We start from the raw sequence: 11,739 nt of genomic DNA, 5'->3' as shown, positions 1-11,739 counted from the left end.
TAATCTGAACTGTCCTAAAGTAGTCTGCAACTTGTTTTCATTGTAACTTTCCCTCGTAAACTCAAAATATAGACACACGGATACTCAAATCAATTGGAAGTCACTTGGTCCACAAGGTATCATGGGGAGAATTGCAACATTAGGCTTTTTATAAGAGAAAATGACAATTTTAGGTCAAGCATCATAAAAAACGTCTTTTTAATTTTTCACAACTCATGCATACTATTTAAGACTATCTTATATAGTTTATTTAAAAACTATATAATAATATCTATAAAATATCATTATAATCAATATGATTATATTTAATATCTATAGATTATAGAGTTTGAACAATACTACCTATTAACAAGTTCATTGATATGTATTTTAATTACATTACTATTTATTTATTATATTAAAATTGATTGGATAATATAATATACATAAATTTTCACATAAGAAAAACATAAAATTAATATGCTTGATAGTTTTATGAAGAATATAGTTACATTTAATCCCTTTTCAAAAACTTTGTCCTTAAAGCTTAGTTACCTAACATGTATTAGGAAAGACAAACGGTATTGATCCTTATTCAAAAGCTTTATTTCTAAATCTCAATTATTATTACCTTAAAATCTAGACTCGTCAAACTAAAATATTTAAAAAACTTAAAAAAACTTATATTTTGCATTGCCTCCATGTTTATTGTCGTATTTTGAATGTGATTACATCTTGAGCATCACTTGCATGGATATATATATATATACATATATATATATATATATATTATTTATAAGAGTAAAGTCTTCAAATCAAGAGATTTTGTTATAAAATATCTACAAAGAGTCCTTCTAATAGCTCGCATCATCTTCAGAAAGTCTTTATAATGAGTGTTCTAGGTAGTTAGACATAATCTTCATGTTCATTCACATTTAGTCTTCATAAAGTAATCATTAAAAAAATTAATGAATATTTTTAAAAAATATTATTCACCCTAACCATAATTGGTTTAAATTAATCCCTCTTACTTAGAGATTATATCTAAATATGTCTAGTTAGAAATAACCATGGCCATATTTTTTCTTATTCAGAATTCGCATTTCCATTCTCATTTAGAGTTGTGTCTTTTGCAAGACACTTATAAATGGAGAGAGAGAGAGAGAGAGAGATCATTTTGCCATTTTATTAGGGTTATATATAATAATTTAATGGAGCAACACACTAATTAATCACTTCGAGTTTTTTTAATAAACTATGTTTGTATAAAATCATTGATTTGAAAATGTTGAAGAAAACATTAACATGGATTTTTTAATTAAACAAGGGTCCACTTATTTCAAAGAGACAAGGCAAATAAAATCATACAATGTGAATGTTAAGAATGTTCCAAGTATAAATTAGACACATATATTCTTGGCCAGGCAATGTGCAAGCATACCCACACATTCTCCCTTGTAATAAGAAGTACTACTATAAATCTTTGAGTTAAGAACACAACATTCATCATGAAAGTTAATGTGTAAGCATTTTCACACACACTTGAATTCTCATTTGAATTTACACTATGAAATGAAGTAGTGAAACAATCATTTCTTGTGTGAGAGATTAAAGAGACATTTTGACTTCAAGAGTAATGTGATCATGATTTCGTGACATAGGTAGTATTGAGATTTTGACTTCAAGAGTAAAACATGGCTACCACATTTTAAGTAATGGTTAATAGACCATAGGGTTATGCTATCCAAGATTATTTGATCATTTTTGGTCAATCACAAAACTTATACATCCAAACCTTATTAGACCCCATGGCCTCATATGGAAAGTCTTTTGCAAGAGCTATCTTAAACACGTGAGCTTGATCTTTCACCACTCTCAACATGGCTAAGGAATCACTCCTCATCTACTTAAAAAATGTCAACAAACTAGGATCTTCTTCTCTTTCTTCATCAAAATGTTATTCTTATTGCCTCAAATGTGTTTTATTGCTAGGGCTCAGACTACATTCCACAACCTTAATGATTCCTCATCAAGTCTGACTTGATATCCAAACAAGGTAGTCCTCATTTGGACTAGCTCATTGAGTCCTACAGCCTCGAACCATTCCTTCAATCTTCTCCAAATATTTGATGTCGCCTTGCACATCTAGAAGATGTGCTTGACTGTCTCTTGCTAAGTTGGGCAAAAAACATAATTGGTGCACACCCTAGTGAAAGGTGAGAAGGATCGAAGCTTGCACGCGAGCTATGGCGGGAGAGCAAGAGCAAGAAAGAGAGAGACAAGAAATGGGAACTCCAACAGTCACAATGTGTGACCGGGCCTTCCTTTATTCAAACTGTCACTAAAAGAATAAAGAATAAAGTGACGTGACGGGCGCCCGCCACCTGCAGTGTGCAGTGGCGGGTACTGTCAGTGTAGTAATACACGGGGCGGCACGGCGGAGGCGCCTTTACCCCCAACAACCTCCCACTTAAAGGCGAATCTGCCCTAGTGAGAGAGAAAAGAAAAAGAAAAGACAGTACAAATGTACATAGGTGAGGAAAGGTGACATCTCATCCAACGCCCATCAACCTCCTGAGGAAGGCAAAGCGCTCAGTAGTGAGGCTCTTCGTGAGCAAATCTGCAGGATTCTCGTCAGTGGAGATCTTGACAAGGTCAACAGACCTGTCCTCCACGACACCACGTATGAAGTGATACCTCACCTCAATGTGTTTCGTCTTCGCATGGAAGACCGGATTCTTAGCCAACTGAATGGCACTCATAGAATCCGAATGCAGTGTAGGTGTAGCATCAATCCCAAGGTCAGCAACTAGACGGCCTAACCATATGGCCTCCTTGCAAGCCTCAGTGGCTGCAACATACTCGGCCTCAGTGGTAGACAAAGCCGTACACTTCTGAACCCTGGACATCCAAGAGATAGCCCCTCCAGCATAGATGAATACATAGCCAGAAGTGGACTTCCTACTATCTGCATGTCCTGCATAATCGGAGTCAGTGTACCCCACGACCCCTGTATCCTGGCTGCCATAGCAAATACACATATCTGCTGTGCCCTTCAGGTACCTCATGATACCCTTCACAGCATCCCAATGTCTGCTGCCAGGTGTAGCCATATAGCGTGCCACAACACCAACTGCATGTGCAATATCTAGACGAGTGGCTATCATGGCATACATCAAACTGCCCACGGCTGATGCATAAGGGATCTTGGCCATCTCGGCCCTCTGCTCATCTGTCTGCGGACAATCGGCCTGTGATACCTTCACATAAGAAGGTAATGGACAGCCAATAGGCTTTACGTCCTGCATGCGGAAGCGCTCAAGGACTTTATGAATGTACTCCCGCTGTGAGAGATACAAAAGTCCCTGATGCCTATCGCGCTTAATGCGCATCCCAAGTATATGTGAGGCCTGTCCCAAATCCTTCATCTCAAAGCTCTTCTTTAGCTGAGATTTAAGAGCATCTAGCTCATCATGAGCTTTCCCTACTATCAGCATATCATCAACATAGAGTACCAAGATAAGCAAACTGCCATCACGGGCTTTCTTCGTGTAAAGACACGGATCCATAGCACTCCTGCTGTAGCCCTGTGACTGCATAAAGGCATCAAACTTATGATACCATTCCCTAGGTGCCTGCTTCAAGCCATACAAGCTCTTCTTCAACTTGCACACTAGGTGCTCCCTGCCAGGTTCTGCAAAGCCCTTAGGCTGATCCATATAGATCTCATCATGCAAGTCCCCATGTAGAAAAGCCGTCTTGACATCCATCTGATATAGATCTAAGTCAAGCTGTGCAACCAAAGCCAAGACTAAGCGCAAGGTGGTCATCTTAACCACAGGAGAGAAGACCTCATCAAAGTCCACACCATGTTCCTGCTTAAAACCCTTTGCTACCAATCTAGCCTTGTATGCCGGCTTGGGGTGTCCAGGGGTACTTTTTAGCTTGTACACCCACTTGCATGGCAAAGCCTTCTTGCCCTTAGGCAAGGCAACCAAATCCCAAGTCTCATTCTTATGCAGGGAGTCTATCTCAGACTGCATAGCCCTCTCCCAGGAGTGACTGTCACCCCTGCGCATAGCCTCATCATAAGTGAAAGGCTCTCCTGCATCTGTAACCAAAACATAATGCATAGAGGGCTGAAATCTGTCAGGTGGACGTCTGTCTCTAGCAGACCGTCTCACTGCAGGCTTTGCTGCCTGTTTAACTGCCTGTCCAACATCCTGGCCCTGTGGAGGAACTGCTGCAGGCTGTACTACTGGCTGTGCTGGAGCTTTAGGCTCCTCCTGAAAGATCACTCTGCGGATCTCAACCACCTTCTCAGGCTGCCTGTACATCTTGTCTTCATGGAAGACGACATCATGGCTGCGTACTATTTTCCGCGCCTGCGGATCCCATAGGCGATAGCCCATCTCTCCTGACTCACCATAGCCAAGGAATATGCATTTAATGCTCTTTGGATCCAATTTACTCCTCTTGTCCTTGGGCACATGGCAGAATGCCTCACATCCAAAGACACGGAGATGCGCATAAGAGGGTGGCTTACCAGCCCAAACTTCCTCTGCAACCTGGAAATCCAATCCACTGGAAGGCGATCGGTTTATGACATGCACTGCCGTACTAACTGCCTCAGCCCAAAAACTCTGTGGTAGGCCTGCATGGCTAAGCATAGAGCGGACACGCTCCTGAATAGTTCTGTTCATGCGCTCAGCCAAACCATTCTGGGCGGGGGTGTAAGGGGTGGTCAACTGACGCTTAATACCCCTGTCATCACAAAACTGCTCAAAAGCACGTGAGACATATTCTCCCCCATTGTCAGTCCTAAGGCATTTCAGCCTATACCCAGTCTGGTTCTCAACAAGAGCAAGCCAACGCTGAAAGACTGCCAAGACATCGGACTTTTGCTTTATGGGATAAGCCCACACTTTCCTAGAAAAATCATCAATGAAGGTAACAAAGTACTTCGCGCCACCCATAGACATGCAAGGCATAGGCCCACAAACATCGGAATGCACCAATGCTAAGGGCTCACTCATGCGTGGCCTACCCGATTTCTTATGCGTAGACCTATTCTGCTTACCATAAAGACAATGATCACACGAGTCAAAACGTGCATAGTCCAAAGGCGGAAGATACTGCAAACCAGATAACATTTTCATTCCCTTCAAAGACATATGCCCCAAATGGGCATGCCAAAGTGATACATGTGGGATAGAACCCACTGCCAAAACATGGTCAACTGAGGACCCAGATACAACAAGAGGATAGAGGCTGCCAGACTTGGCGCCTCTAGCAAGCACAAGTCTGCCACGAGTAATTTTCCAGGCAGAATCCCCAAAACATACATGAAATCCTGCATCATCCAGCTGTCCTGCAGACATAAGACTGCGCATAAGCGCAGGTACATGACGTACATCCCTAAGCAAAAATGAACTGCCAGTGGAAAACTGCAACTGAATATCACCCATGCCCACAATGTCAAGAGACCTGTCGTCTCCAAGTCTGACTGAACCAGATATAGTGCGGTAAGAGTGGAACCACTCACGATAAGGCGTCACATGGAAGGATGCTCTGGAATCCAATAACCAGCACTGTGCATACATACTAGATGTCTCAGTCAAGTGTGAAGCATCAGAAGAACTAGCTGCAAGTATAAACTCATCACCACCATCGGACTCCTCAGTCTGCGTGACATTAATTTCCTCAATCTTGACGCTGGACTTCGCAGGTATTATGCTGCGATCAGAGGACTTCTCCTGCACTTTATCTTTCCCCTTATCCTTGCGCTTCTCATTGCGCAACTCATGACACTGTGGTCTAATATGGCCCTTTTTCCCACAATGATGACAAGTGACATTTGCATTGCGCCCACGCGACTTACTACGCGACTTGCCACGAGATTTAGACCGACCCTTCTGCGAGTCACGGCCTCGGCCATTACCACGGTCATACCTGTCATTCCTGCCTCTAACTGTCAAAGCATGACTACCACGAGAGGCATCCAAGTTTTTGCGATTCACCTCTTCCTGAAGAAGAGCACTCTCAACATCTGCCAATTTTAGAGTAGCACTAGAGGCACAAAGAGCAGTACGGAAAACATCCCATGACTCATTCAAAGTCCCAAGCAAGAAAAGAGGAGTTACTTCCTCTCCAAAGGTGATATCCTGTGAAGTCGGGTTCTTCAGTATAGCATGGAACTGGCTCAAGTGAGCAGACATAGTCGCATTATCCTTCATGCGCAGATCCATAAGCTGCTTCAACCAGTACATCTGGCTCGCCGGACTTTTCTTATCATAAAGATTCTTGATCTTATTCCATAGATCCCATGCACTCTGTGCTTCCTCAAATACATTATAATGTACCTGTTCAGTGAGAGACAATACAATCGTGGACTTGCATAGCTCATCAAGTTCAAGCCAGTCGTCAATGTCCATAGTTTCAGGCTGCTCCCCACTCAACCGAAGTGGCTTAATCTGAGATTTCTGCACCAAAACCTGCCATATTTGACTCTTCCAGTAAGAGTAGTTGGTACCATCCAACTTTGTAATGTTAAAGATGGCACTATCATGCGAAGATGACGCCATTATGCAGGCTGGAAATGCCCAAACAGTCCAAAACTGCTTGCTGTTTTACTGCAGAAACTGCCCAAAAATGACCAAAACGGGGTCCAAAGGGTGAGCAAAGTGTGCCAAAAGTTGCTGCCCACTTAGTACTAGGTGCGGTACACCAAATCAGGATATTTCAGCATGAAAAGTACACCTCAGTCCACCAATAACTGCTTGCTGTAATAAATTGCAGGTATGCAGTCTAGAGAGCAAACTGTCCCAAAATAGGATCCAATGTCAAGCAAACAATGCTAGGTCCAAAGCCGGCATGAAACGGACATAAGCAAGGCCAATGACAGTGAAAAGAACATGAGCTCAACACCAAGCATGTCAAAATAACATCTGCCAGTGAAAGGCACACCCCCAGACACTCTAGGCAAAGTGTTCCTGTAACTGCCAAAACCTGACACAAATAGGTATCTGCTCAAAGAGAAAGATCCAAATATGAGACTCAGCTCATAAGCATCCTGTGAACCAAGAGTACATCAATGCATATCCATAAACATCGGAGTATGATCCCAAAGTCTCAATGTGTATGTAGCTGCTCAAGACATAAACTGCTTCAAATACATGTAAGTGCTCTAATAGCATGCAACTGTCAAAGGTCAAGAAAGCATGTAAAATGCTCCCACTGGCACAAAAGGCGTACAAAGCGAGCTCAGAAGCTCAAACAACCCAAGAGAAAGCACCAGTGATAAGTGACCCTGTGAATGCATCAAGCGCATCCGAGAGAGCATGACATACATGAAGCACCGGTCGTATTAACCATGAAGCAATACATAAGCCCAAATAAGCTCTCGGTCAACTCAATGACATCCAAATAGCAACCAAGATCAGTGATCAAGTAAGCCGGGAATGCTCAAATACATCCAAATCCAAGCTCCAAATGTCGGTATGGCATACACGAACCAAATAGCATATGTCACGAACCAAAGCATGTAATGCAAAAGCCTAACTGTCAAGCAGAGACATGAGGCATAGGCGGTCCACGAGCATGCCGAGTCGGTCCAAATGCCAGTGAAGACGGAGCTAATGCGAAGCTCAAAAGCATCCCATAATCTCATACATATGCTCCAAGTCGTCCCCAAATGTCAGAGATATCATGCCAAAGCTCAAAGCATACATCCGGTATCGGTAGGTAAGTGCCAAAGCATGTAAAGTACCTTCAGCCCACTGTTATTCCAGCATGTATTTACTGTTCTAAACAGTAGATTTCAGCCCCAAATTCAAGCCAAAATCATGGTCAAACCAAATGCATACATCCCCAATACATCCGGGTAGGAAGTAGACCGCATACGGGCATCAAACAAGGTAACCGGAGTAGAGTATAAGCATTAAATGCCAATGCCAAGTGTGGCTGCCCTGTTTCCAGCACTGTATAACAGTAAATAACAGTCCCAAATCAGCCAATATTTCAAGCCAAAATCATGGCATAATCATGTGCATACATTCCCAAGGCACTAGGCATCATGTAGACCGCATACGGGCATCAAATAGCACAACCGGAATGGAGTATAAGCAACAAATGCTAATGCCAATGGTGCTGCCCTGTTTTCAGCCTGTTATGACAGTTTATAACAGTCCCAAATCTGAAGAAATCAGCCCCGAATGATCAAGACCAATGCCCAAAGCTTGAATGACATCAAACATGAAGTCTATAGCCCTCTTGATCAAGGTAGAGAGCAAGAAGCAATGGCCAAGTGTGGAGCTGAAGTAGATGAGTGCTCACAGACTGGAAAAAAATGATGCAATCTGCCCTGTTGGTGCTGAACTTGCTGCTGCTCCACATGGGCTGAAAAGGGGGTAATGGGGGGCTCAATGATGGCCCAAGGTAGGCACATACCAAGCCATGAAGGCCCAATGCAAAGGGGAGGGAAGATATGAGCTATGGAGCTCAAGAAGAGTGGCTGCCCTTTGTTCCTGCCCTGTTTCAATCTGAGAATACACTCAAATGCCTGCAAATGCTGAAGCAATACCTCAAGGGCAAGGGCCTGATGAAGCTCAAGAAGGCCAGGATGGAGCTCGGGAAGCCGGGGAGAGTCGGGAGCTCAAGAGGTCGGCTATGGCTGCCGGGATGGAGACCCAATGCGTGAAGCGAGTCGATGCGAAGGTCGGGAAGCACCGAGTCGAGCTCGAGCAAGAGAATGCCAAGCTCTGATACCAGTTGAAAGGTGAGAAGGATCGAAGCTTGCACGCGAGCTATGGCGGGAGAGCAAGAGCAAGAAAGAGAGAGACAAGAAATGGGAACTCCAACAGTCACAATGTGTGACCGGGCCTTCCTTTATTCAAACTGTCACTAAAAGAATAAAGAATAAAGTGACGTGACGGGCGCCCGCCACCTGCAGTGTGTAGTGGCGGGTACTGTCAGTGTAGTAATACACGGGGCGGCACGGCGGAGGCGCCTTTACCCCCAACACCTAGCTCACTCTACCAACCTATCTTTGGTGGGGAGCTTCCTTGCAACCACCTTCCAAAGTAATAAATTTAGCTACTTACTAGGAGAGCCTTTCCAAACTCATGTTAGCTTGCATTTTCATGTTTGGACAATCGAGTTTGAGTAGTCCCTCATCTTAGTTAGAATCTTAACAGGAAGACTAGGCTTGTAGTTCTAAAAGTTGCTTTGCTTCTTTGTCTTTATTACAAGTTTACCCTTGTGATTGACTAAGCTCCTTCAGACTTCAGTGGGTTCAATCCTATCTGTAGGTGGCCAATAGTTGTTCCTCTTGTCTAATATTTCTTCTAGCTAGGCCATCTCTTCCTCATGCAATCTATAATGCTCTACAAGCATATCTATGCTACACATTTCTCCTTTTGAGCTATCTTTCTTAGTAGCTTTGGATTCTCGTTGACTAGGGGGGAGTTAGATGCCATAGCATGTGGGAATGTCCAAATACATTGGAGCAAAGAGCCATCACCATAGCATGTGGGAATGTCCAAATACATTGGAGCAAAGAGCCATCACCCCCTCTTTGTCTTTCTTTCGACCACTCTAGTCCCTTTACTACTTCCTTCCACCTTCTCACAAAGCATGTGATGGACTCATACCCTTGACCCTAGTTTAGAGTGAGAGACCAATATCTCATCCACCCATGTGAGCCCCTCCCACTTACCACCCAAGAGGACTATGTTTTGGATTTCTACCTTAGTGATTATTATCCATGGCTCATTCGACTTCATCCTCATCAATAGCTTAAATGAGTATCTTTGGATCTTGTCTTGGATCTTCTCCAATCCTATTCCATTGTTCCAAGTGGCCTTAGTCACTGTACCCCATGGGATAGCATGCCATTTCTGCTTTGCACCAAAGATCCATAGGTAAGATTTGAACATCTTCTCTAATCTTTCACTTTGCTTGTTTGTGAATTGCATCATTATGGAGATAAACATTACTCCATGCATTACGATTTTGTCCAGTACAATTAGTCGGCTTGCAAATGACAAAGTCATTTTGAGTATTTGACCATCTTTTGCTTGATTTTGTCCATAAGCCGATCCATCTTTTGCTTCATTATGATGCTTCAAACTCTCTCTCTCTCTCTCTCTCTCTCTCTCTCATGTAATTGTATGTGTGGTGTAGAATGTCTGCTTGATTGTGTTTCTCAAGTGCAGGATGCTGGCTTAGTAGCCCCTTTTTGTGTGCATGGACTCATCAAGCATGTTAGAATGACTTAGCACTCCATCTTCTCTCTCTCTCTCTCTCTCTCTCTCATGTAATTGTATGTGTGGTGTAGAATGTCTGCTTGATTGTGTTTCTCAAGTGCAGGATGCTGGCTTAGTAGCCCCTTTTTGTGTGCATGGACTCATCAAGCATGTTAGAATGACTTAGCACTCCATCCCCTCTCTCTCTCTCTCTCTCTCTCTCTCTCTCTCCTAGATAGGAATGCCACTGCACTATCTATTGTAGAAACCTCTCTCTCTTCCTCAACCTCTTCTAGTCATGTGTCATGGCAAGGTGAGCAAGGCATCTACCACAATATCTTTGCTATCTAGGCAATCCAAAGTAAGTCCATTCTCCCCCACCCCCCTTCTGTGTCTTGTGAAGCAGGACTTCATCTCTCTCTTTGTGGTGTCTCTCTATCAAACAAAGAGGAGTATGGCAAAGTGCTACAGTTTTTCACACAAGAGCATGTGGCATCTCTTTGTCGAACATAGATTAGCATGGTAGAGTGCTGTTGGTTTGTTACATAGCAATGTGCCCATGACATGGCAAGTGTTTCTATGGACGTCTCTCGATGCATGGCCATGACATGGTGAGTGTCTTTGTGGATGTTGAGTCTCTCTTTGTTGAGACAATAGCATGGTTGACAAGCAGATCTCTCTCTCTCTCTCTCTCTCTCTCTCTCTCTCTATGGTGTTTATTGAAGAGACAGTAGTATGCTAGTGGACTGTCACATAATACTGTGGCCATGACATGGCATGCATCTCTTTGTATGTTGGGTTTAGGGTTTAGGGGAGAAGGGGAGGAGAGGAGGTTAGATGCAATTGGCAATTGCAAGGGTTTCATATTTAGAAGATGAAGGGTAGGGGATATGCATAATGCCCCAAACAATGGTTCAAATGGGTGCTTCACGTGGGACAAAATAGTGTATATGGGTATAAGACTATTGTGGAGGCTAGTATGGTTGAGGTAGGGAGATATGCCAAGCACACTCCACAAGCATACAGTCCACTAAGATGGCAAGGGTGGGGATTGCCACGGCAGAGGCTGTAGTAGATAGTGGCTTGGGTTGCATACACACAAAAATATGTGTGTGTGTGTGTGTGTGTAGAGAGAGAGAGAGAGAGAGAGAGAGAGAGAGAGAGAGAGAGAGAGAGAGAGAGAGAGAGAGAGAGAGAGAGAGAGAGAGAGAGAGAGAGAGAGAGAGAGAGAGAGAGAGAGAGTCCATCTTTTATAAATCAAGGTTTATGCAATATCAATATGTTTCGACACTTTAATGCTACCAACATGGAAGGAATTGATGTAATCCCACTTGTCCCACTCGTCAATCACAGTAGTAATACCCATTTTTCTTTTTTGAATGTTGGTCAAGTGGCCACACTATAGTCCACTCTTTATTTTGATGTAAAAGACTGGCAATCTTTTCTGAGATGTACAAGGCTTGTTGGTCCTCTTTTTTAGGTTGAAAACTGTTCCATGCTTTGATTTTGGGTACAA

The sequence above is a fragment of the Lygodium microphyllum genome, chromosome 1 (assembly GCF_053477565.2).
Source record: "Lygodium microphyllum isolate KBCC chromosome 1, Lygodium_microphyllum_v1.1.10, whole genome shotgun sequence".
Classification (NCBI taxonomy): Eukaryota; Viridiplantae; Streptophyta; class Polypodiopsida; order Schizaeales; family Lygodiaceae; genus Lygodium; species Lygodium microphyllum.
This window is presented reverse-complemented; position numbering follows the sequence as displayed.